General features: G+C 36.5%; 1 long non-coding RNA gene across 2 annotated transcripts in view; it reads left to right on the top strand.

The window, feature by feature from the left end:
- The window catches only part of LOC118890492, a 128,211-nt gene that overhangs the window by 80,073 nt on the left and 21,466 nt on the right, over positions 1–26,672 (top strand). The window lies entirely within an intron of this gene.

Raw genomic sequence — 26,672 nt, 5'->3', positions numbered from 1 at the left:
ACCTTGAGTATGGTGATGACTTTTTAGATACAATGTCAGAGATACTTTCTGTGAAAGAAATAATTAATAAACTGGACTTCATTAAAATTAAAAATGTATATTCTGCAATAGACAATGTCAAGAGAATGGAAACACAAGCCACAGTCTGGGAGAAAATATTTGCAAAAGACATGTATGATAAAGGACTATTATCCAAAATACACAAAGAACTTTCAAAACTCAGTGATAAGAAAACAATCAGTCTGATAAAAAAAAAAAAAAGGGCCAAAGACCTTAACAGATATTTCATCAAAGAATATACACAGGTGTCAGATAAACATATGAAAAGATGTTCCACATCATATATCATCAGGGAAGTACAAATTAAAACAATCAGATAGCACTAAACACCTTTTAGAATGAACAAAATGCAAAATATTGATAACACCAAATGCTGGCAAGGATGTGGAGCAACATGAAATCTCCTCTGTTGTTGGTGGGAATGCAAAATGGTACAGCCCCTTTGGAAGAGAGTTTGGCAGTTTCTTCCAAAACTAAACATACCCTTATGACATGATCTAGCAAACACATCCCTTGTTATTTACCCAAAGGAGTTGAAAACTTATGTCACACAAAAACCTGCACATGGATGTTTATAGCAGTTTTATTCATAATTGTAAAAACTTGGAAGCAACCAAGATGTCCTTCAGTAGATAAATGGATAAGAAAACTGTGGTACGTCCAGACAATGTCTGGTAGGAGCACAACCACGCCTGATGGTTCAGTCTCATGGTTGATGACAAAACCCATTAAAACAGAGATGGAAAATCTAGAGACCTATAGTAACAGGATGAGAGTGAGCCTGGTGAGTTCTATAGTAAATTGGAGAAAACATGGCCTGTCTTGAGGATATAACTTTACCTGGCCCAAGATAAATGTTGCTTTCTATATTGAAGACACAGTGTTACCAGATATTTTGCATTTTCAGTAAAAGTTGGCCTTAGGATTATTGTTTAAAATATCCTAAAGCTTTAAGTGTTGGCAGCTAATTTTAAAAATATTTAAATACCCCACAGACCCATAGTATTTCTAACAGTCTGAATTTTGTTGATTGCTCCCATGGTGTCATTTAGCATACTTCACTGTCCTCTGTATTTCCTGATTAGTGGTAGTTAGGTCTAGTGGCTTGATTGAATTCAGGTTTGACTTTTTTTTCTTTTTCAGTAAGAATACTTTTGGTAATACATATCTGTCAGGAGCCACATTGTATCTGATTTTTTTCTTTATCTGATGTTTGCATTAGGGGTTGAAAATGGTGATATTCTAAATCTATCATTCCTTCTTCATTTTTTTGTTGAAACATTTCTATCAAGAGAAACTTTCCTTGTCAAGTAATTTTGTAGAGGAAGTGCAGGATAAACACTTGTTTCTTTCCAGTTTTTATCAGTTGTTAAAACAAGGAGTTGCTTCCCTGGCATGTTTCAAATATGACAAATTAGCTTTTGTTTTAATATCATTGTGATCTCATGGATTTAAGTATAGTTTTATGCTTTAGTTGTCTTCACACATTGTCCCTTATTGATGCTCAAATTGTACTGTGTAGGACAATGGGAGCCTCTTTCAGCTGGTTTCTGAAGTTTTTGTTTTGTTTTGACATGACCCTAGTAGTGATGAAGAATTTTATTTTCTAAAGTGATGAAATATTTCAGGCTCAGATTGTCAATTTTCTCACTCATCCCTAAGATCTCCTTTATGAGCAAATTTGAGCATCTTTTCATATTGTTAAGCACTATTTGCATGTCATTTCTATGAATTGCCTGTTTATGTCTAAAGTTTTTTTTTCTCTATGGTTATTGATTATTGCTTATCTCTTTTTAGAAAATTAAAGAATTGTTTTCATCTTGTCTAGGCAGGCCAACAAAACGCAACATTTTGGCCCCAGGCTGAAAGATAATATTCCCATTACAGATCTAAAGAATGACTCATTAGTCAAAAAGTACACAGAGATCATGTAACTAAAGAACATATTCCAATATAGGACTGCTCCAGTAATTCTATTCCACAGAAGAAACCAGATTTGGCCCAACTCCATCGTACAACTTCCACTATATGATTAAAATCTAAAGTAGCTTCTGGCTTCAAAGGCTTCAACTTTGACATTTTCCTAAAAATTCCCAAATTAGGTAAGATCCTTATGCCTGTTTCTCACTCAGCCTAAAGTTCTATAACGCCTAGTGACCCCACATTTCAGGTTTGTCAGGGTACCCAAAGTAGAACATGTTCTCAAAGATTGATTCTGGCAAGCCAAACCCTTGAGAGATTTTTAAGTTAGAACAAAAGCTCATTCTTTTATAATGAGGGAGGCGTGTGCACACACAAACATACGCACACATGTACACACATTAAATATATACACACATACATATATGTATAAAATTATTGACCAGAATATGCCTCTTTCTATCCCCTATTTCAGTAACAGAGTTCCAAAGAAGCTAGAAAGCAGTCAATAGGTGGTTATGATGTGTATACGTCAGGGTCCCAGGAAGAAGCAGATGACACAGAATGGGTAATTGAAGAGCATATAGTTAAATGTCTCTTTAGATAGGCATGATCAGGGCTTAAGGATAACGATGAGCTGAAGAAGAACCCAAGAAGTCTCAACACAATGGTCAGTATTCCCAATGCTTGACCGGAAAGGTCAGAGGGAGCTAGCTGCGACCAGAACCTGGTGAGAGCTGTAGCCTTTGAAGAGAGGCCACCTAACAGAAACTGTGGCTTTAGGTCAAGGACTGTACCCTGACCCCTCCTCCTGGTTCCCTCCCCATCTTGGTGCACTCCCACCTCTACCCCATTGACTGAGACCAAGTAGAAGTTTGAGTTAAAGAAGTCCTCACATACAAGCTGAGGAAGGTAACATCCTGGGGCACAGAGCAAAGCAGAGAAGAATGGAAACTGGATCTGGATGGGCAAATGAAGTTTATTCAGTCCATTGAGTCAGAGCCCATGGAAATCCTAAGTGAAATTTTATTGATGACATGGAAGGGCATAGAGAATGGTTCCTTCCTCAGAAGGCTCCTATCCTCCCGCGTTCAATACTCCTCTCCCTCTGACGGTGTTCACGAATGTTCATAGTCTCCAACTCATCTTTTTTTTTTAGACTTCTTTCAGACCAGCCTGTTTCTGCTCACACCTTTCTTTAGACTGGTCTCAACGTGACTGATTCTTTTCTGGTTTCCAAGTTCATTACATTTCTGGGCTAAAGTTGAGGTTGCACACTCATTACATAAATTGGGACCAGGCATTCTCAAGGCTTCTCCGCCACACATCACAAACAGTGTCTTGGGTGATTTTCTGCAGATAGCTATTATAAACGTTTGACTTTTTCTCTTATTTTAATCTTGGATTTCTATGTTCTTATAGGGGGAGAGGGGGCCCCCTATAGATTCTAATATTCTTCTGATGCTATCCATCACACACTGAAAAACCACCATCTCCCCATTAAAGATAGATATATGTATAAATCTGTATATTTATCCCATGGCATAGTTTAGTCAACAAAAGTATTGACTGAATAGATAGTAGGTGCTGAGCCTGGCAAGCACTGTTCTAACTTTGAGTGAGAGAAGTAGAAGAGTTAGGAGTCTAATTGCAATGGCAGAATGCTGAATGCAACTGAAATTTATGCAAACCAAGAATAGAAGGGATTTATTTGAAAATAGATTTGGGAAGAAAGAAGAAAATGGTATATTCAAAAGAAACACACAAATTGTATGTATTGAACAAAACTTACCTGAAAGAGAGTGAAACCAATTTAACAAGTCAGACAGAGTAATTCAGATTTAATGTTACAAGCACAAATAAGTCCAAGGAGCAAGGCAGTTCAAGGAAGCTTAACTAAAGTTAAAATCTGTGTGATTATCCATGTTTGGATAATGGTTAGGGCCTAACTTGTGATGGGTAATATGGAAATGGAAAGAAGATACAGGTCTCTTTGTTATATCTGGTGCAAAGGTGCTGATAAGAAAGAGAAAACAGAAAATGACTGCAGGTGTCAAAGGAAAACAAAAAAATGGTAACAATGTAGAAAATAATGAAAAATTAAGGAGTGGCAGATTGTGGGGGAGGAAAAGTGCCAACTTTAGTTTCTGACATATCCACCTTTAGGTTTTGATGGTTAATCTAAATGATACTTTTCAGGAGACACCTGAACCTTCATAGCTGCAAAAGGCTACGTTATCAAACTGAGAGCAGACAAAATAAAGTTGGTAAAGTGTTTCTTCTGAGTATATGAATTCCCTAAAGCAAAAAGGAGAAGGAATTCTGTAAATATGCTTAGGAGTTACTAATTTCACGGCAAAGCGTAATCAGAGAATAGCAGTCAGAGAACTAAGGTCAGGAGAGTAATATATCATGGAAATCAGGAGAGGAATGCAATGTCAAATGCCCAGAAGAAAAAATCATTGGTTTCCAAACAACAGACCATAAATATAATGTAAGCTTCCATTTTTGAAGACTGTTCTTTCATTTCCTGTACTAAATACAGCATTAAGATTTATTAAATATGTTGCATACACATAAAATAATTACATCTACCCAATAATTACTTGGATGATAAATCAATCATCACAGCATTCAATATGGATTTTTGCATTGCAAAGTCTGTGAAGTATTACATGTAAGCAATCAAATTCTCTTGAATCCTGATCAATTAATACATTTGTTTTTTTCTGAATAAATTTAAGGAATTTGATATGTTACAATTTGAAAACTTTTAATGTAATTAATGATCAAATGAGAGCTGTAACTGGGTAGTTTGTTCTGCTCTGGTGATTATATGGAATGCATCATGTATTTTAGCTTTTGCAAAGACAATTTTGACTACAGTTTGTGTATACGTGAAAGTGTGAGGTGACTGTGTGTTAGATCATAAAATGGAATATGTTAAAATTTCTCTTGTTGGTAAAAAGATCTTGAAGATAAACAGTTGAGATTCCTTTCCTAGTGTTATTCAAAGAGTGTTTGTTTAGCACTTAACTTTTTGATGTATATGATGTATATGTTTCTGTGTGTGTGTTTAAGAGAAGGGGGTTCTTCAGTAAGGTTTTCCAGAACTATGTTGCTATAAGTAGCAATACGGATGTAAGTGGGATCAAACTTTATTGGAGAACATCAAAGACCATATCAGGAAGCCAAGTGATGTCAGATTATTATTCAGCATACTAAATAAACATCCATTGTAAAGTACAGTGCACTAACTAGAATTGCTGCTTCAATGAAAGCAGTATGGGAAAGTTAATGAATATCACAGTCTTCAATATGGAAAATAGTCTAAACGCAAAGCTGGAATAAAGCTTGTTTCCAGTCAGGTTGAATTAAGGATAGATGTTATGTACCCAAATATAAGTTATACAATTATGGGGGTAAGCCCAGTTACATGCTTCTGAATTTATTAGTTGGTAAATGTCAATCTCCTACTAGTATTAAAAGTAAGTTTGGGGAAGTTAGACCATAAGCTACTAAGGAAGGAGAGCTTCACATACAATATTATTGTCTCTAATTTTTTTTTTTTCCAAGTAAAACTGTACTTTTAGAAACATGGTTCCAGTTCTTCACCTAAAGTCAAGTATTCTATTTTACAGATATTTGTATTCTTTATTACACACTAAAATTGATTTTTTTCTTTTTATTTTGTAAATTCAAAGATAAAACACATTTAAAAGGAAACAAATTTGCCATCTGAAAGACTGAGGAAAATTTTTTTTTCATCTTGAAAGGAATGTGTATTTGAAATCTTCAAGAATGGAAGTTGCTTTGTAATGCCTTGTATTACGATTTTATTGCTATTTTCCTTTTTTATTTGTGCTGTCCATAATGAAAGTGGTAAGTTTTATTTATAAAGCCTAATTGATATCTTGCTGCTGGTAACGTACATTGATACATACAGTTTGTAAAGCAATTTGGTAATATATAAAAGATCTTAAAAATGTTAATTCTACTGACCCAGTAATTCTAATTCTGATAAACATTTCTAAGGAAATAATCCCAAACATGCAAAATGCTTTATATGTAGATGTTCATGACAGGTCTACAGTTGTGAAAAACTCCAGAAATAACAAAAATAGCCAACAATAGAATGATTAAGAAAACTGCTATATATAGATAATGGAATTGTATCAGTCATTAATTAATATGGGTTTAAATACCAGACAGTAGCTTGGAAATTCTTATGATTTAATAAATTTAAATGATAAAGGCAATATAAACCAGCATCAAAAATAGTGTTTTAATAGATGTTTATTGATGAATGAATGATTTAGTGAATGAAATGATCGCAGGTAAATCAGGCACACTATTTCTTCTAGGCACGTCTACTAGTAGAGTTAGAAAAATTAAGCACTAATTTACTGCATGACAGTTGGGAATCACCACCAAAATGAAATTTGCATAAACAGAGAAAAGAAGAGTTAAATATATATTTTTTTCAGTCTCCAATAATGTTTTGACACTATTTTTTATTGCTGACATAGAATTTAAAAAACAATTTAAAAGTTTTATGTACACTCCATAATCAACCAAAGAGAAAACTCTTGGATGGCCTTATACTAAAATGATGAATTATTTTTTCATATGTATTTTTCTTTTATTATTGAGGCATAATTGACACATAACACCATATTTGTTTCAGATGTACACCATTTGTATATATTGCAAAATGTACAAAAATCATAGTAAGTCTACTTATATCCATCACCATACATAGTTCTAAAAATTTTTTTCTTGTGATGAGAACTCTTAAGATTTATTCTCTAAGTTATTTTCAAATATGCAGTTTTTATTAACTATAGTCACTATGCTGTACATTATATCCCTATAACTGGAAGTTTGGACATTTTGACTGTCTTCACTCATTTCTTCCACTCCCTTACTCCCCATTCCCCACTTTTGGCAACACCAATCTGTTCTCTGTATCTATGAGCTTGTTTTTCTGTGTATTTGCTTTTGTTTTTGTTTTTGTTTTAAGATTCCACATATAAGTGAGATCATACAGTGATGTCTTTTTCTGTCTCGCTAGCATAATGCCCTCAAATTCCATTCATGTTGTTGCAAATGGCAACATTTCCTTCTTTTTTAAAGCTGAAAAATATTCCGTTATGTATATATAAACCACATTTTCTTTATCTGTTCATCCTTCAATGGGCACTTAAGTTATTTCTGTATCTTGGCGATTGTAAACAATGTTGCAATGAACATGGCAGTGCATAAATCTTTTTCAGTTAGCATTTTCAAATTCTTCAGATAAATACCCAGAAGTAGAATTGCTGAATCATATGGTAGTTTATTTTCAATTTTTTGAGGGACCTCCATACTGTTTTTCATAGTGCACGCAACAATTTATATTCCTACCAGCAGTGCACAAAGGTTCACTATTTCCCACATCCTCTGCAACACTTCTCATTTCTTGGCCTTTTGATAATAGCCATTCTAAGAGGTGTGAGGTGATAATCTCATTAGGTTTTGATTTGCATTTCTCTGATAATGGTGATGTTTAGCATCTTTTCATGCACCTGTGGCCATCTGCATGTCTTCACTGGAAAAATGTCTATTCAGATCCTCTGCCCATTTTTATTCATGTTGTTTGTGGTTTTTTGCTATTGAGTTGTATGATTTATTTATATATTTTAGATATTAACACCTTATCAGATACATGACTTGCAAATATTTGCTCCCATTCAGTAGGTTGCCTTTTCATTTTATTGATGGTTTTCTTTACTATGTAGAAGCTTTCCAGTTTGTAGTCCCACTTGCTTAGTTTTGCTTTTTTTCGCCTTTGCTTTGTCAAGTCAAAAAAATCATCAGAAAGATCAATGTCAGAGAGCTTACTGCCAATATTTTTTTCTAGGAATTTTATGGTTTCAGGTCTTACATTCAAGTATTTAATCCATTTTGAGTTAATTTTTGTGTATGGTTTAAGAGAATGGTCTGGCTTTATTCTTTTGCAAGTGGCTGTCCAGTTTTCCCAACACTATTTATTGAAGAGACTTCCCTTTCCACACTGTAGAGTCTTGGCTCCTTGGTCATAAATTAATTGACCATATATGTATGGGTTTATTTCTGGGCTATCTATTCTGTTCTAATGATCTGTGTGTCTGTTTTTATGCCAATACCATACAGTTTTGATACTATAGATTATGTAATAGTGTTTGAAATCAGGGAGCATGAGGCCTCCAACTTTGTTTTTTCTCAAGATTGTTTTGATTGTTCAGAGTCTTTTTTGGTTCCTATAAACTTTTGGATTGTTTGTTCTATTTCTATGAAAAATGCCACTGAAATTTTGATAGGGATTGCATTGAATCTGTAGATTGCTTTGGGTAATATGGACATTTTAACAATGTAATTCTTCCCATCCATAACTAATGAATAGCTTTCAATTTATTTGTGTCTTCTTCAAATTCTTTCATCAGTGTCTTATAGCTTTCAGTGTACAGGTCTTTCACCTCCTTGGTTAAATTTATTCCTAGGTTTTTTTTTTTGGATGCAATTGTAAATGGGATTGTTTTCTTAATTTCTCTTTCTGTAAGTTCATTATTAGTGTATAGAAATGCAAGATATTTTTGTATATTGACATGGTATCCTGCAACTTTACAGAATTTGTTTAATCTAACAGATTTTTGGTTGAGTCTTAAGGGTTTTCTATATACAATATCATGTCATCCACAAATAGTGACGGGTTTACTTTTTCCTTTTCAATTTAGACGTTTTTTATTTGTTTTCCTTGTTTAATTGCTTAGGCTGTAACTTTCAATACTATGTTGAATAAAAGTGGTGAGAGTTTGCATCCTTGTCTTGATCCTGATCTCAGTGGAAAAGTTTGCAGCTTTATATCATTGAGAATGATATTATCTGAGGGCTTGTCATATATGTCCTTTATTATGTTGAGGTATGTTCCCTATATACCTACTTTGTTGATTATTTTTAGATCATAAATGGATGTTGAATTTTGTAGAATGCTTTTTCTGCCTCTATTGAGATGGTCATATGCTTTTGATCTTTCATTTTGTTAATATGGTGTATTACCTTGATTGATTTCTGGATATTGAAGCATCCTTGCATCACTCAAATAAATCCCTCTTGATCGTGGTGTGGGATCCTCTTAATGTATTGCTGAATTCAATTTGGTAATATTTTGTTGAGGATTTTTGCCTCTCTGTTTATCAGGGATATTGACCTGTAATTTTTTTCTGTGGTATCCTTATCTGGTTTTGGTATCAGGGTAATGCTGATTTTAAATGAGTTTGAAAATGTTCTTTCCTCTTCTATTTTTGGAGAAGAGTTTGGAAAGGATTGGTATTAATTGTTCTTTAAATGTTTGGTAGAATTTACTTGGTGAAGCCATCTGGTCCTGGGCTTTTGTTTGTTGAGAAGTATTTGATTATTGATTTAATCTCCTTACTAGTAATCCATCTGATCAGATTTTCTATTTCTTCATGATTCAGTCTTGGTAGGTTGTATGTTTCTATGAATTTATCCGTATCTTCAAGGTTCTCCAGTTTATTGGTGTATATTTTTTTATAGTAGTCTCTCCTGATCCTTTGTATTTTTGTGGTAACAGTTACAATGTCTCCTCTTTCATTTCTGATATTGAGTCCTTTTTTTTCTTGGTGAATCGAGCTGATAGTTTGTCCATTTTGTTTATCTTTTTAAAGAACCAGCTTAGTTTCATTGATCTTTTCTAATATTTTTTTAGTCTCTATTTTATTTGTGTCCACTCTTATCATTTTTATTTCTTTCTTCTACTAATGTTGGGCTTTGTTTGTTCTTCTTTTTCTATGCATTAAGTTAGGTTGTTCATTTGAGATTTTTCTTGTTTCTGGAGGTAGGCATTTATCTCCATGAACTTCCCTCTTAGAACTGCTTTTGATGAACCACATAAGTTTTGGTATGTTGTATTTCCATTTTTATTTGTCCAAGTATTTTTTTATTTCTCTTTTGATTTCTTGACCAACTGGTTATTTAGTAACCAGATAAAGCATGCTGCTTTATCTCTACTTGTTTGTGAATTTTCCAGTTTTTTTCTTTTAATGATTTCTAGCTTCCTACCATGATGGTTGGAAAAGATGCTTGATATAATGTTAATCTTATTAATTACTTGTTTTGTGGCCTCACACAGCAGTCCCCAACCTTTTTGGCACCAGGGACTGGTTTCATGGAAGACAATTTTTCCACAGACCGGGGTGGGGGAGGGGGGTAGGGTTTGTTCAGGCAGTAAGGTAGCGATGGGGAGTGATGGGGAGCGGCAGATGAAGCTTCACTTGCTCACCCACCACTCACCTCCTGCTGTGTGGCCCAGTACCTAGCAGGCCGCAGACTGGTACTGGTCTGCGGACCGGGGGTTGGGGACCCCTGGCCTAACATATAATCTATCATAGAGAGTGTTCCATGATCACTTTAGAAGAATGTGTATTCTGCTGCTTTTGGATGGAATGTTTTCTGTCTGTTAAGTTGCTCTGGTCTAATTTGGTTAAGGACAATGTTTCTTGTTGTTTCTCTGTCTGGATGATCTATCCATTTATGCGATGGGGTATTAAAAGTCCTCTACTTATTATATTGCTGTCTACTTCTCCTTTTAACTTTATATTTGCTTTATATATTTAGGCACACAAATACTTACAAATGTTACATCCTTTTGTTGAACTGACCCATATATCATTATGTAATGCCCTTTTTTGTTTCTTATTGCAATATTTGTTTTAAACTTTATTTCGTTTGATATAAGTATAGCTATCCCAGGTTTCTTTTGGTTTCCATTTGCACAAAATATCTTTTTCATTCCTTCACTTTCATTCTTTGTGTGTCTTTACATCTAAAATGAGTCTCTTGTAGGCAGCATAAAGATGGGTCTTGTTTTCTTATCCATTCAGTCACTCTATCTTTGAAGAATTTAGTCCATTTACATTTAAAGTAATTATTGATAAGTAAGTACACATTGCCATTTGTTAATTGTTTTGTGGTTGTTTTGTAGTTCTTGTGTTCCTTTCTTCATGTTCTCTTCCTTTGTAATTTGATGACTTTATCTTTTGTGCATTTGCTATAGGTTTTTGCTTTGTGGTTACCAAGAGGCTTACGTATTACAACTTAAGTGAAAGCATGCTAAACTGTACATTTTACTGCCCCCCCCCCATGATTTATATATTTGATGTCACATTTTACATCTTTTTAATTTGTGTTTCCCTTAGCTAATTATTGTAGTTACAGTTATTTTTACCATTTTTGTCTTTTAACTTTTATACTAGCTTTATAAGTGATTAATTCCCCAACTTTACTATGTATTTAACTTTACCAGTGAGATTTATACTTTTATATGGTTTTTTTGTTTGTTTCTTAGTAATTAGCATCCTCTCTTTCATCTTAAAGAAGTCTCTTTAACATTTCTTGTAAGGTTAGCTTAGAGGTGATGAACTCCTTTAGCTTTTGCTTATCTTGACGTTCTCTCTCTTCTTCAATTCAGAATGTCAGTTTTTCCTGGCAGAGTATTCTTAGTTGGAAGTTTTTTCTTTCAGCACTTTGAATATATTGTGCAACTCCTTTATGGCCTGCAAAGTTTCTGCTGAAAAATCTGCTTATTATCTTATGGGGATTCCCTTGTACATAACAAGGTTTTTTTCTCTTGCTGCTTTTAGAATTCTCTCTTGGTCTTTAAATTTTGACATTTTAATTGTAATATGTCTTGGTGTGGGTGCCTTTGTATTTAGCTCTGTTGCTTCTATTTGGTACTTATATTTTCTGTCTCTTTATTGAATTTTCACTGTGTTCATCTATTCTTCTCCCAAGTTTAGTGAACACTTATGACCATTATTTTCAACTCTTTATCAGGTAAATTATTTATTTCCAATTCATTAAGAAGTTTTTTTTTTTTTCCTGATATTTTGATCTTTTTTTTCACTTTCTGTGTTGGTTTCTATGCACTAGATAAAACAGCCACCTCTCCCAGTCTTGAAGGATTGGCCTCAAGTAGGAGATGAAACTTATTCTTTAACCCTGCCCTACATCTTGGTTGTCTCTATAAACCTTGAGATTGTCCAAGAAGCCTATTTTATTTTTAATGGTTCCCAGTATTTGAGGGTATGCCAAGACCTGTCTGGGTCCCAAAGGGGAGGATCTCAGTCAGCACCTAGATTCAGGCTGATTGGAAGTCATACCCTCAGGCAGCAGCTTTTAAAGTATGCATATATATACACAGTTCTGTGGGACCACAGGTATAAGCCCACTGGCATTCCATAGGTGTTTACTGGCAGCAGACAGAAAAATCAAGGTACCAGACAAGGGCATAAGCTCCTTCCTGGGAGATACTGGTGAGCTGGAGTAAGGCAGAGGGAGAGCACAAAGATTGCATCACTGGCCTTTGTTCCTTGAGAATATTTCCACTGATTCCTAGATGTAGGCCAAACCAGAAGCCTGCCTTCAAGCTAAAGCTCTGGGACAAGCAAACAGGCCTCTTTCACTGAAAGACTGGGGCTGCGTTTCAGTCTGCTGTGTGTGCAGCGTCCTGGGGGTGTTAAGAACCATCTCTCTGATGGTTACAGTCCCATGGGACCTCGGAATGTTAGTCCTCCTGGCCACCAGTGCCATGTGATCAAGAGCAATCCCCTGGGTGGCACCCATGAAATCCAGGTCACCAGACATAAAAATCGGGGCTGCAGATGCATGTAAAGGTTTTCCTCCAGGAGATGCTGGCACCCTGGAGCATGACAGAGGAAGAGTGTAAAGATGGTACCTGTCTTCTGAGGTCTTAGGAGACCCCTTGGGTTGTAGCTATGCATATATGCTAATAGATCTCTTTCACAGAAAAGACTAGGCTCTTCAGAATGTTTCCTCTTGCTGTACCCTGGAGACGGTAGTCATTTAAAAACTCTTTCTCTGTTGGCTACAGTCCTGTGGGACCCTCATGTGTAATCCCTACTGGCCAACAGAGTCAGAGGATCTAGAAGTGTCCTGTGGGTGTCAGCCACGAAAATTGGGGCCCCAGAAGAGGGTACAAGTTCCTTTCTGGAAGAGGTCAGCACGTTAGAGCAAGGCAGAGGGAGAGTGCAATGATGGCACCTGCCAGCTTCTGTTCCCAGAGATTACCTCAACTGCCCTTAGATGTGTGTTCAATTAGATGCCTGCCCCTCAGGCCAACACTTTAAGATAATCATATCAGCCCCTTTCACATAAAGTCTGGGTGCCTCAATTGGCTGCTTCTGCACTGGGCCGCAGGGCAGTGAGTCTAAGCTTGTGAACCCATTAAAAGCCATTTCTCTATAGCCTTTTGTGTCTTGGGGACTTGAGCCTCATTGATTTTCAAAGCTAGATGTTTTGAGTGCTCCTCTTTCATAGGCAGACCTTAAAATTGGGGGTGCCGATGAGGGGTTCAAATCTTTGCTCATCAGAGAGAAGCTCTGGGCTTTGAGTTTCTTCCCAATTGTGGGTGGCTGTGCTGGGGGTTGGCTTTATAGCGAGATTACGTATCAACCCAGAGGAAATTGTTCCATGTGTAGCTATAGATTCAATGTGTCCATGGGAGGAGATGAGTTCAGGATCTTCCTAAGTCACATCTTAAACTGGAACCCTACTAATAAAGATAATTCCTTTTAATTTCCAGAGTATTTTCAAAATATGTCTCTCATACACATTTTACCTGTAAGATAGGCAACTAGTAAAATATTTTTTTATATATAAATCTAGTAATAAACTGAAATATTTTCATTGAAGTCATTGTAACCTCACAACTAAGCTATGAGATCTCTAAACACCAGATAGATAGGTCCATAGAGATCATTAGTATAAGAGGTACATGTCCCCTTACAAACAGTTCACCATCACTCACTTTTGCACTCTTGATGATATTGTGTCTGTAGTTGTTTATGTTTGTTAAAAGCCCTGATACTCACTGGATATTTTATTGGCCTGTTGCAAAATAACCTCTTGTCCAAGTGATTCTCTCTGTTCTGTGAGAAACATGAACACATTTAGAAAATCACTGTGTAGCTAGGGACCCAAACAATGCCTGAATATTCTAGACTCTATCAGTATTATATCTGAAAAGAAATTAATATAATATAGTTTCTGTCAATAGTCACTTTTGCTTTTTGGCATACTCAATATTCTAATTTCAAAGCAGTCTCATAAAAACTATTATGCATGTAATCAAGCTAGAGCTCCTCTTTCTTTTGGAATTATAACTAGAATGACCATATAATTTTTCAGCCATAACAAAATACTTTTAGAGTGAATGGAGAAACTGTTCATAATTATTTGGGGACAACAAATATAAACTGGGAATGTCCCAGGCAAACAAGTATGTATGGTCACCTTAATTGTAATGGTCAATATAAATAAACTTACAAAAACGTGTTAGCTTAGTAATTTTAAAAGTCTTTGGTTATGTTAATTAAATTACAGTGAAAATGGAACCCTAAAGACAATCATTTTCTAAGCATATCTCTGATTTAATTACTTACTATTTCTTCTTATTATTATGATGATGATTCTGTAGGATGGCCTACGACAGTATATCAAATTCTACTTATAAACTAATAAAAGTGTTCAAATCATGAGAATACAAACTCACAGAATCAAAGAGAGTATCTTGGAGCTTATCTAGTCTAATGTTTTTAATTTTCAGATAGGAAAACAAGGATGTAGGAAATCAAAGTAAATTGCCCAATGCTATATAGTTCATTAATTGCAGAGCCAGAGATATATCCCAAGTGTCCTAATTCTCAGTTAACAAATCAGATTTTTGAGTACACTACAGTTGAACTTTGAACAATTCAGGGGTTAATCCACATATATCTTATGATTGGCCCTCCGTATCAGCAATTCCTCTACATTCATGGATTCAACCAACCATGGACCATGTAATATTATAGTATTTATTATTGAAAAATATCTGCATATAAGTGGACCCATGCATTTCAAACCTGTGTTCAAGGGTCAACTGTATTTCAATTACTTTTACCTACTTCTTTTCTTTTGAAATGATATTTAGGACAACTCTGGAGTAGAATAGAATAGCTTTTAACAGACCAACAATCCCATTGAGAACCACTAGAAAAGTCATCCATACCACCAAAAAAAATAATAATCTGTTAAAGACATTGGAGAACTACTGAAGCAACCAGGACAAGAGAGAAAAATGTTTACAGAGAGAGAGAAGTGCAAAGATGAGCTTACATGTAGCCATTTTCCTTTGAAGTCGTTTGTTGATTCCAGCACATGAAGAAAACTTGAAAATCCAGATTTTGTGTGGATAGAGAACCACTGGTGAGTCACAGAGAAACAAGCAGTCTTAAGAGACTGGGAGATAAAATTGGAAACTTGAGTACTTAAGGTCACAGTGAGAAGGAAGGGATAAAGAACTGGGCCTGATACACAGCTGGTTTCCCCCTCAAGGTATTTGCTGAGTTCTGAAGCTACAGAAGACAGGAGAACATGAAACTAAGCAGAACACCTATAAAAAGCAGAGGGGAATTTTTTGCAGTCTTGCCTTACTACAAAAAAGAGTGTTGAGTATAGGAGGAACCCCCACCCCACCCAAGAAAAGGGGGATCCTGGTGAACACACCACCTCCTAAAATGAAAAACCATGGACAGCTACACCCTAAGAACAAGAGTGAACTACTCTGAGCTTTACTAAGCTTGCACTCTTGTCTTAGCTCAGCTCAATGATTGATTGGATTAAGGTGATAAACCTCTATCTGCCTAGTAGAGGAAAGGGTGAACCTCTCTAAAAGAAGATAATATCAACTGAATATTAGTTCCTGTGATATTCATATATGCAATGTCAACCATTCTGTCAAAAATAGTCATGCCAAGAGAGAGAACCATACAACTCCACCCAACAAATAAAACAAGTTTTTTTTTTTTAAAAAGGGCAAGATAAGCAGGTGATCTAAATATTTATATTAGCAAAGACTGAAATAAACTATTAATAATATATTTGAACAGATGGTTAAAAACAAATAGAAAATGGAGAATTTCACTAGAAAATTAGAACTATGAAATAGAATCAAATGGAAATTTTGGAAATGAAAACTACAACTAGTTTTCATGACTTGGTATGTGGATGGATAGAAAATATAGATAGAAAATATCCAAACTAAAACACAAAGAGACACAATAATGGAAAAATTAAAGAACATAAGAGACACATAGGACACATTGAAAAATAAAGAACATATTATAATTCGAGCCCCAGTAGGATAAAAGAGAATGGGGCATTACAGTATTTGAAGAAACAGCACCTGGGACATTTTAAAATAATTTTCTAATAACTATTAACAGCCTATATATATGTGAGGAAAAGCAATAGATCACCCAGCAGAAGATTAGTTCTAACCATCCTGGAAAGCTAAACAACACTGTAACTTTGTAAGCCAAAGCCTCCTTCCTGAAGTCCCTTGTTTCTCATGTGAGAATTTTTTCATCAGGTTCCCTCTTCTTAAGTGACACTCTATGACAAGCCATGTTCAACATTATCTGTCTCTGCACGCAGATGCATAAAGGATGTATCTGGTGGTAATATTTTAGAGTCCAAAATCACTTATGTGAGTTAAAGCACTGTTTCTGAAGACCCATGTTAAAAAAAAAAAAAAAAAAAAAGCAACAAGAATAACAAATTAGTATTTTCACATCCAAAACTATCTTAACTAGTTTGCCAGGTATATTCTTTTTTCTTTTTTAATTTAATTTTAATTTTATATTGGAGTTTAGCTGATTTAAAATGTAGTGTTAGTTTCAGGTATACAGAAAAGTGATTCATTTATACATACACACATTCCATTCTTTTTCAGATTCTTTTCCCATATAGGTTATTACAAAATATTGAATAGAGTCCCCTGTGCTATATAATAGGTTCTCATTTGTTATCTATTTTATATATAGGAGTGTATATATGTCAATCCCAATCTCCCAATTCATCCTTCCCACCTTGGTAACCATAAATTCGTTTTCCACATCTGTGACTCCATTTCTGCTTTGCAAATAAGTTCATCTGTACATTTTTCTGGATTCCACATAAAAGCGATGTTATACATTTGTCTTTCTCTTTCTGACTTACTTCACTCTGTATGACAATTAGACTCTCTAGGTCTATCCATATTTTTGCAAATGGCATTCTTTCTTTCTTTTTTATGGCTGAGTAATATTCCATTATATATATGTACCACATCTTCTTTATCCATTCCTCTGTCGATGGACATTTAGGTTGCTTCTGTGTCTTGGCTATTGTAAATAGTGCTGCAATGAACATTGGGGTGCATGTATCTTTCCAAATTATGGTTTTCTCTGGATATATGCCCAGGAGTGGGATTGCTGGATCATAAAGTAGTTCTATTTTTAGTTTTTTAAGGAACCCCCATATTGCTCTCCATAGTGGTTGTACCACTTTACATTCCCACCAACAGTGTAGGAGGGTTCCTTTTTCTCCACACCCTCTCCAGCATTTATCGTTTGTAGACTTTTTGATAATGGCCATTTTGACCTGTATGAGGTGATACCTCATTGTAGTTTTGATTTGCATTTCTCTAGTAATTAGCGATGCTGAACACCTTTGTATGTGCTTTTTGGCCATCTGTATGTCTTCTTTGGAGAAATGTCTGTTTAGATCTTCTGTCCATTTTTTGATTGGGTTGTTTTTTTTGCTATTGAGCTGCATGAGCTGTTTGTATATTTTGGAGATTAATCCCTTGTCAATCACATCATTTGCAAATATTTTCTCCCATTCTGTGGATTGTCTTTTCGTTTTGTTTATGATTTTCTTTGCTGTGCAAAAGCTTTTAAGTTTAATTAGGTTCCATTTGTTTATTTTTGTTTTTATTTGTATTACTCTAGGAGGTGGATCCAAAAAGATATTGCTGTGATTTATGTCAAAGACTCTTCTGCCTATGTTTTCCTTGAAGAGTTTTATAATATCTGGTCTTACAGTTAGGTCTTTAATCCATTTTGAGTTTATTTTTGTGTATGGTGTTAGAGAATGTTCTAATTTCATTCTTATACATGTAGCTGTATAGTTTTCCCAGGACTATTCATTGAAGAGACTGTCTTTTCTCCATCGTATGTTCTTGCCTCCTTTGTTGTAGGTTAATTGACCATAGGTGCATGGGTTTATTTCTGGGCTTTCTCTCCTGTTCCATTGATCTATATTTCTATTTTTGTGCCAGTACCATACTCTTTTGATTACTGTAGCTTTGTAGTATAGTTTGGAGTCAGCAAGTCTGATTCCTCCAGTGCTGTTTTTCTTTCTCAAGATTACTTTGGCTATTTGAGGTCTTTTGTGTTTCCATACAAATTTAAAAAATTTTTTGTTTTAGTTCTGTGAAAAATGCCATTGGTAGTTTGATAGAGATTGCACTGAATCTGTAGATAGCTTTGGGTAGTATAGTCATTTTTGCAATATTGATTCTTCCAATATAGTGGTGTGTAATTTTCTTTTTTTTGTGGTGTCTTTGTCTGGTTTTGGTATCAGGGTGATGGTGGCCTCATAGAATGAGTGTGGAAGTGTTCGTTCCTCTGCAATTTTTTGGAATAGTTTCAGAAGGATAGGTGTTAACTCTTCTCTAAATGTTTGATAGAATTCGCCTGTGAAGTCATCTGGTCCTGGACTCTTTTTTTGTTGGAAGTTTTTTAGTCAGTTTCAATTTCAGTACTTGTGATTGGTCTGTTCATATTTTCTAATTCTTCCTGGTTCATTCTTGGAAGGTTGTACCTTTCTAAGATTTTGTCCATTTCTTCTAGGTTGTCCATTTTATTGGCATATAGCTGTTTGTAGTAGTCTCTTGTGATCCTTTGTATTTCTGCAGTGTCTGTTTTAATTTCTCCTTTTTCATTTCTGATTTTATTGATTTGTGCACTCTCCCTTTTTTTCTTGATGAGTCTGGTTAAAGGTTTATCAATTTTGTTTATCTTTTAAAAGAACCAGCTTTTAGTTTCATTGATCTTTTCTATTGTTTTCTTCATCTCTATTTCATTTATTTCTGCTTTGATCTTTATGATTTCTTTCCTCCTACTAACTGGGTTTTCGTTGTTCTTTTTCTCTAGTTGCTTAAGTGTAAGGTTAGGGTGCTTATTTTGAGATTTTTCTTGTTTCCTGAGGTAAGATTGTATTGCTATAAACTTCCCTCTTAGAACTGCTTTTGCTGCATCCCATAGGTTTTGAATCATTGTGCTTTCCTTTTCATTTGTCTGTAGGTATTTTTTGATTTCCTCTTTGATTTCTTCAGTGATGCATTTGTTGTTTAGTAGCATATTATTTCGCCTCCACATGTTTGTGTTTTTTTTACAGATTTTTCCTTATAGTTGACTACTAATCTATAGCATTGTGGTTGGAAAAAATGCTTGATATAATTTCAATTTTCTTATATTTACCAAGGCTCGCTTTGTAGCCCAGCATGTGATCAGTCCTGGAGAATGTTCCATGTACACTTGAGAAGAATGTGTATTCTGCTGCTTTTGGATGGGATTCTCTATAAATATCAGTTAAGTCCATCTGTCCTAATGTGTCATTTAAGGCCTGTGTTTCCTTATTGATATCTATCTGGATCATCTGTCCATTGATGAAAGTGGGGTGTTGGGGTCCCATGCTATTATTGTGTTACTGTTGATTGCTCCTTTTTTGGCTGTTAGTATTTGCATTATACATACTGAGGTGCTTCTATGTTGGGTGCATATATATTTACAATTGTTATATCTTCTTTGATTGATCCCTTGATCATTATGTAGTATCCTTCTTTGTCTCTTGTAACAGTCTTTTATTTTATTTATTTTATTTTTCATATTTATTTATTTATGTATTTATTTGGCTGTGTCAGGTCTTAGTTGCAGCATGTGGGGTCTTAGTTGCAGCATGCAGGATCTTTGTTGCAGCATGTGAGATCTTTTGTTGTGGTGTGCGGGCTCTTCATTGTGGCATGTGGTCTTCTCTCTAGTTGTGGTGCAGGGGCTCTAGAGCATGCGGGCTTAGTAGTTGCAGCACGCAGGCTTAGTTGTTTCGTGGCATGTGGGATCTTAGTTCCTCGACCAGGGATCAAACCCACGTCCCCTGCATTGGAAGGCAGATTCTTAACCACTGGACCACCAGGGAAGTCCCCAGTCTTTATTTTAAAGTCTATTTTGTTTGCTATGAGTACTGCTACTCCAGCTTTCTTTTGGTTTCCATTTGCATAGAATAACTTTCCATCCCTTCTCTTTCAGTTTGTATGTGTCCATAGATCTGAAGTGGGTCTCTTGTAGACAGCATATATATGGGTCTTGTTTTTGTATCCATTCAGCCTATGTCTTTTGACCCAAGCATTTAATCCTTTTACGTTTAAGGTAATTATCTACATGTACGTTCTTATTGCCATTTTCTTAATTGTTTTGGGTTTGTTTTTCCAGGTCTTTCTTCTTCCCTTCCTCTTTTGTTCTCTTGCGATTTGATGACTATCTTTAGTGTTGTGTTTGGATTGCTTTTTTTGTGTGTATGTGTGTACATCTATTGTAGGTTTTTGGTTTGTGGTTAACAGGAGGTTTTGATATAGCAGTCTATATATATACAAGATCGTTTTAAGTTGCTGGTCTCTTAATTTCAAATGCATTTCCAGTATCCTGCATTTGTACTCTTCTCTTCTCATGATTGCTGATTTTGATATTATATTTGTGTGTGGATGATACCTTTACTGTATTTTGCCTTTAGGGGTGAGCTTTCCCATTTTTAATTTTCTTGTTTCTAGTTGTGGCCTTTTCCATCTAGAGAAGTTCCTTTAGCATTATTGTAAGCTCGTTTGGTGGTGCTGAATTCTCTTAGCTTTTGCTTGTCTGTAAAGCTTTTGATTTCTCCATCAAATCTGAATGAGAGTCTTGCTGGGTAGAGTATTCTTGGTTGTAGGTTTTTCCCTTTCATCACTTTAAATATATTGTGTCAGTGCCTTCTGGTCTGCAACTTTTCTGCTGAAAAATCAGCTGATAACCTTATGAAGATTCCCTTGTATGTTATTTGTTGCTTTTTTCTTATTTTTTAAATATTTCCTCTTTGTCTTTAATTTTTGTCAATTTGATTAATCTGTCTTGCTATGTTCCTCCTTGAGTTTATCCTGTATCCTGTTCCTCCTTGAGTTTATCCTCCTTGAGTTATCCTGTATGTGCTTCCTGGACTTGAGTGAGTGTTTCCTTTCCCATGTTAGGGAACTTTTCATCTATTATCTCTTCAAATATTTTCTCAGACCCTTTCTCTCTCTCTTTTCCTTCTGGCACCCCTATGATATGAATGTTGGTGTGTTTAATGTTGTCCCAGAGATCTCTTAGACTGTCCTTATTTCTTTTCATTCTTTCTTCTTCATTCTATTCCACAGCAGTGGTTTCCACCATTCTGTCTTCCAGCTCACTTACTCGTTCTTCTGCCTCATTTATTCTGCTATTGATTCCTTCTAGTTTATTTTTCATTTCAGTTATTGTATTGGTCATCTTTGTTTGTTTGTTCTTTAAATCTTCTGGCTCTTTGTTAAACATTTCCTATATTGTCTCAGTCTGTGCCTCCATTCTTTTTTAAAGATCTTGGATTATCTTTACTATCATTATTCTGAATTCTTTTTCAGGAAATTGCTTATCTCCACTTCACTTAGTTCTTCTTCTGGAGTTTTATCTTGTTCCTTTGTCTGGAAGGCAGATATTTCTCTGCCTTCTCATTTTGTCTAACTTTCTATGTTTGTGGCCTCCATACCACAGGTTGCAGGATTGTAGCTCCTCTCGCTTCTACTGTCTGCCCTCTGATGGGTGAGGTCAGTCCAGGGGCTTGTGCAGGCTTCCTGGTGAGAGGGACTGGTGCCTGTTCACTGGTGGGCGGAGCTGGGTCTTGTCCCTCTGGTGGGCAGTGGTGTGTCAAGGGGTGTGTTTAGAGGTGGCTGTAGGATCAGAATGACTTTAGGCAGCCTGTCTGCTGATGGATGGGGCTGTGTTCCCACCCTGTTGGTTATTTTGTCTGAGGCATCTCAACACTGGAGCCTGTAGGCTGTTGGGTGGGGCCAGGTCTCAGTGACAAATTGGTGACCTCTGGGAGAGCTCACACCAATGAATATTTGCTGGTTCCTCCGCCACCAGTGTCCTTGCCCCCATAGTGAGCCACTGCTGACCTCCGCCTCCCCAGGAGACCCTCCAAGACCCACAGGTGGTCTAGCCCATGTTCCTGTGGAGTCATTACTTTGTCCTGGGTCCCAGCACACATAAATAAGAGAATAACTGAATTGTGTAGTATTTTAAGAAAATTAATTAGATTATTGAGAAGATGAATAGAAGAGAAAATAGAAAATAATTAGGAAGTTTTTGTGATACTAAAAGGATTTTGAAACTGAGCTTACCTGAATTCCTACAACCAGAACTTAGAATGACTTAAATACCATGTAGAATGTAGGGTGTTAGAAAGGAACATCCTCATTGAGCTATAGGAAAAGAAAATTAGATTAATGAGCTGATTTTTCTTCTACCTTCTACCCATGCACCACTCCATTCTATATCCTCTGCCCTGCTTGGTGCCTCAGTTGGCCAACCCCTACAGATGCATCAGCGACTGGGCTCCCTTGCACTCTGGCTTCTGGCTGAGTTGAGCCAATGGGAAACATCAGCAGGAGGAGAACATGTTTGGGGCATATCTTCCTGCTCTCTGCCTGCTTTGTCATCACACCTCTAGAAATAGCTGCCTCCCTCTATGACTCCAGCTCTCTCTGAGCTCCAGTAATACTGTTTTTCCACTTGCTCCTTCAGCAGTAGGAGTGTTAATGGTTTCTTCTGCTGCTGGTTTCTGGGTTCCTCACCATTCTTCATTGGTTCTCTTGGCCCTGCCTACACCTCCAAAAGGTTTCCTTTCATAAGAGACTCTTCATTTGAATGATCTGGGGAAAATTCTGTTTTGTACTAATAACCAGACTTATCCATGAAACACTAATGGGTAAACTAGATATTTATAGAAAATAAACTAAATTATTATCTTATAGGTGCTTATTTATTTTTAAACATAGCAAATATTTTTTGGGGACAAAAACCCTTAGTGGTCATCTTCACCAACTCTTATTTTTAAGTGTAAGGTCTATACCTGGGATTGGAGGAAACTTGGTATAAAGGACAGACATGAACAAGGGTGCAGGAATAAGAGGGAACAGGCATCAAAGCAAACTTGTGCCTACTTTGTATTTTTCTTCAGTGCCAACTTTGGCCTTGAGCTTGAGTTGCTGATTTTAGAAGAGACTGAGGGAAAAAATCAGGAAAATCTGGCTAGTGGGCAGGGCTATGACTACCTGATACTCTGGGGACGCTGTACTATGTAATGCACAAAGCAGATGATTCTATCTATTTGATGGAGCAACACACACTCCCTTACATGTTTGTTTTGTGCAGTTTCTAGGACTCATATTTTTTGTGCTGACCATTAGTCACTTAGCATTAAGTAAGAACTCAGAAGTTCCATAACTTTTCCAAGAGACCTATTTTAGCTTGTTATATAACCTTGTCATGGCTTTCCTGCTTATGGCAGTTTGAGGACCTGGTGGCAGTTTTTTGTCTCTATTTACATTTATCTACATCCTACATTCTGTGGCAACTTCCTGAACTTGGGAAACCTCTTTAATAATTCAGACTATGATTAGGAAAGGCCTAGGGTCCTGGTTCCTGTCCTGTCACTGAGAGAGGTCCCTTCAGACCAGAGACCATCTGGGAAGCCTAGATACTCCTGATGGAAGTAGTGCAGACCCCCAAGAAACACTGGAATAAGACTATAGCTTCTGGCATCTTCTGGATGTGGGGTAAATTCCTGCTCAAGGCTTCTTTGATACAGACATGCAGCTCTGAGGGCATCTTAGGCTCCCAGAAAACTCTTGAGCTATCTCTGGACTAAAACTACAGCCCTGGGAGCAAAAGTTGTCCTTAAGTGACTGAATGAATAGCACTCATGTATTCTCTCATCCCTGCTCTGCTACAAACCAGGAATGGGCAAGCTGTCCTTGCTTCAGTCTCTCGTGGCTCTAGTGTGTGTGTTTCTTTCTCCGTGATCAGCCCAGATTTGATCAAATCTGAAAACCCTACATAATGTATGCCAAGCGCATTCAGATTCATTTGCATGTAAATCATCCCAGATGACGCTTTATAAAGATTTCTAAGATGCCTCTTAATAAGCATTTTCAAGCCTCTTTTATTTTTCTGTAAACACTCTCTTTAATCTCAAGCTCTGGAAGGTTTGAATTTGGTTTCAAATGGCAAACCCAGGAATTTTGAGCAGATTCTGACAGGCCCGAGTTCTCCCAGTACTACTTTTCATCCGTCAGAGATTGACTCAGAATCCCTTGGCCAGACACATGAAGAGTCCCAGCTGTCAACTCACGTCTCCCACTGGTACTTTATACTCATTGGCTTTAAAAGCAAGAGTGTTTTCATGTTTTAAATGCTCATTTACAAACCGTTTCTCATCTCTTGAGTTTCTCCAATGTTCCCGCTGAGGCCTCCATGCTCCCAGGGGAATTTTCTCTCGTTTAGGAATAAATAGGAAGAAGGGGGGTGAGAAGAACAGCCCTCTTCTGATAAGCTGTCCCAGCTGACAAGCCCTTCCCCTCAGACGCATCCACTTAGATCAATGAACATTTCACAGGTTTAACCAGTTATCTTCAAGAGAAGACAAGGCCGTTACGTAACCACACATACAGAGAGGTACGCAACATAAAAAATGCTTCCCACAGATTTCAAATAGGAAAAAATGTGAGTTTCCTATATTATGCAACCCCATAGGAATACCCTTCTCCTCTCATTCAATTCTTCTTTAAACCAGTCATTCATTTTGTTATTGTTTCCTTATAATTAAAAAAATAAAAAATTCCACTAACCCTCTCTTAAGCAGTGTCCTCATTTGTCCTGTATATTTTTCTGTATGCATATTTTCTATATTCATAAACACAGATCAACAAATGTGCAATTTGGAAATCTGCTCTTTAGAGACATTTGTTTTAGAATCTTGTGTGAATATTTATCTGAATTCAAACATATATGAAACTTGAGTTTTTGTAGGATCACTGTTACATTGACCTTCTATGGTATATAGTCAGGCCCTTCTGCACATGGTCCACAAATACATACTGAATGAATGATTGCAAAGATTGAAACATACCATTTTCTGATTTTTAAAGTATACTTTAAATAATAGCAGAAATATGTTCTGTTTAGGTCTCTGAACTGGATAAAACACAAGTAATAATGATTATTATTGGTAAAATAGTCATTAATAATTATTATGTAACTAACACTTTATGGTCCACAAAATTCTTACATATACAATCTATTTTTACATACAGTTTCATTTTTCATCTTGAGATACTGGTTCGGTTTATTTGCAAGCTATATTAGTCTCCATGTTAAAGGTATCCAGGCATCTTTTATTACCATTTCCATGATGTAATTGTGGGATTATTTTCCCCCGAACCTAGGCTTCCAAAATATAGAAGCTGATTGAGTTCACTAATTTACTACACTTTCTGGTATATGATATAATGCATGTGGAATGTCTCCTCTCTTCTCAAACCTAGTAAATTGGTTAGAATAGAGGTCAAAATGCTGTAATAAAGATACTCAGCAGTAGAGTAGAACAGATGAGTTAGAAGCCTATATTCCTCTCGCATTACAGCTCAGAGTTGAGCAGTCCAGGGGTGGAGGCTTCCTTTTGTCCATAGGAAATGTAGTGCTCAGGCTGCTGGATACTCTGCCATCCTCAGTGTGTGCCTCCCATCTCTGGCCCAAGGCAGCTATTCCAGCTGTTGCCATTTCCCAGCCAGGAGAAAGAGGGAAATGTATGTGGAACAGCCTTTAAGGTCAAAACCTCAAAAGGCCACTTCTTGTCAAACCTACTGCAAGAACTTAGTCACTAAGTCATATGTTACCATAAGGGAGGCTGGGAAATATTGTGTCTAGCTGACTTGCCACATGCCCTGCTGAGATTCTATAACTAAAATGAAGAAGGAGCAAATGGACACTAGAAGAAAATTAGCAACGTCTGCCACAATTTGGCCAAACTATCTGTGTACTTGGGGTATGTTCACTTGTCTGGGAGTCGGGAAGAGCAGAGGAGGCATCTGAAAAAAAAAAAAAAATTGTCCGAAGAGGAAGCCAACGTCAAGAGCTTTGTCCCATAGCATTTCTTACATTGTTGAAGGAAAGGAACAGCACTGAGCATAACATCAGGTAGGTCACCTGCACATCTTTTTGACTGGCCCCTATGCACATGTATCTGAGTCCTCAGGAAAGAGAAAGCTAAACATTTTTAACAAGAAACAACATTTTTCACCCAAAGTCTGTTTGGAAAGAGCAGTGCAGAGTTAGTTGGGAGCAACCTTCCAGGGTCTCCAGACAAGGCAATACAGGGAGGCAGTTTCAATGGTAACACCTGTCTCAGTGGTGCTGAGGCAGCACAGGTGGCTTCAGAACTAGATTGTTGGATTGGAGTTGGCATTAGCAGGCATGGGGCAGGGGGCACATGGGCCGCCTGGAGGTCCTACCTCAGTAGAGGAAAGTAGCCGGAAATGACTCCATGGAAGGCACAGTTGGCAGTGAAAAGGCACTGTCTGCCCAGCCCCAATTCCCAGAACCACCATATTGGAAGATGATTGATTGGAAGGAGTCCCTGGGAGAGAAAGTTGACCCTCACCTACG

This window comes from Balaenoptera musculus, chromosome 2 (genome assembly GCF_009873245.2).
Source record: "Balaenoptera musculus isolate JJ_BM4_2016_0621 chromosome 2, mBalMus1.pri.v3, whole genome shotgun sequence".
NCBI lineage: Eukaryota > Metazoa > Chordata > Mammalia > Artiodactyla > Balaenopteridae > Balaenoptera > Balaenoptera musculus.
This window is presented reverse-complemented; position numbering and strand designations above follow the sequence as displayed.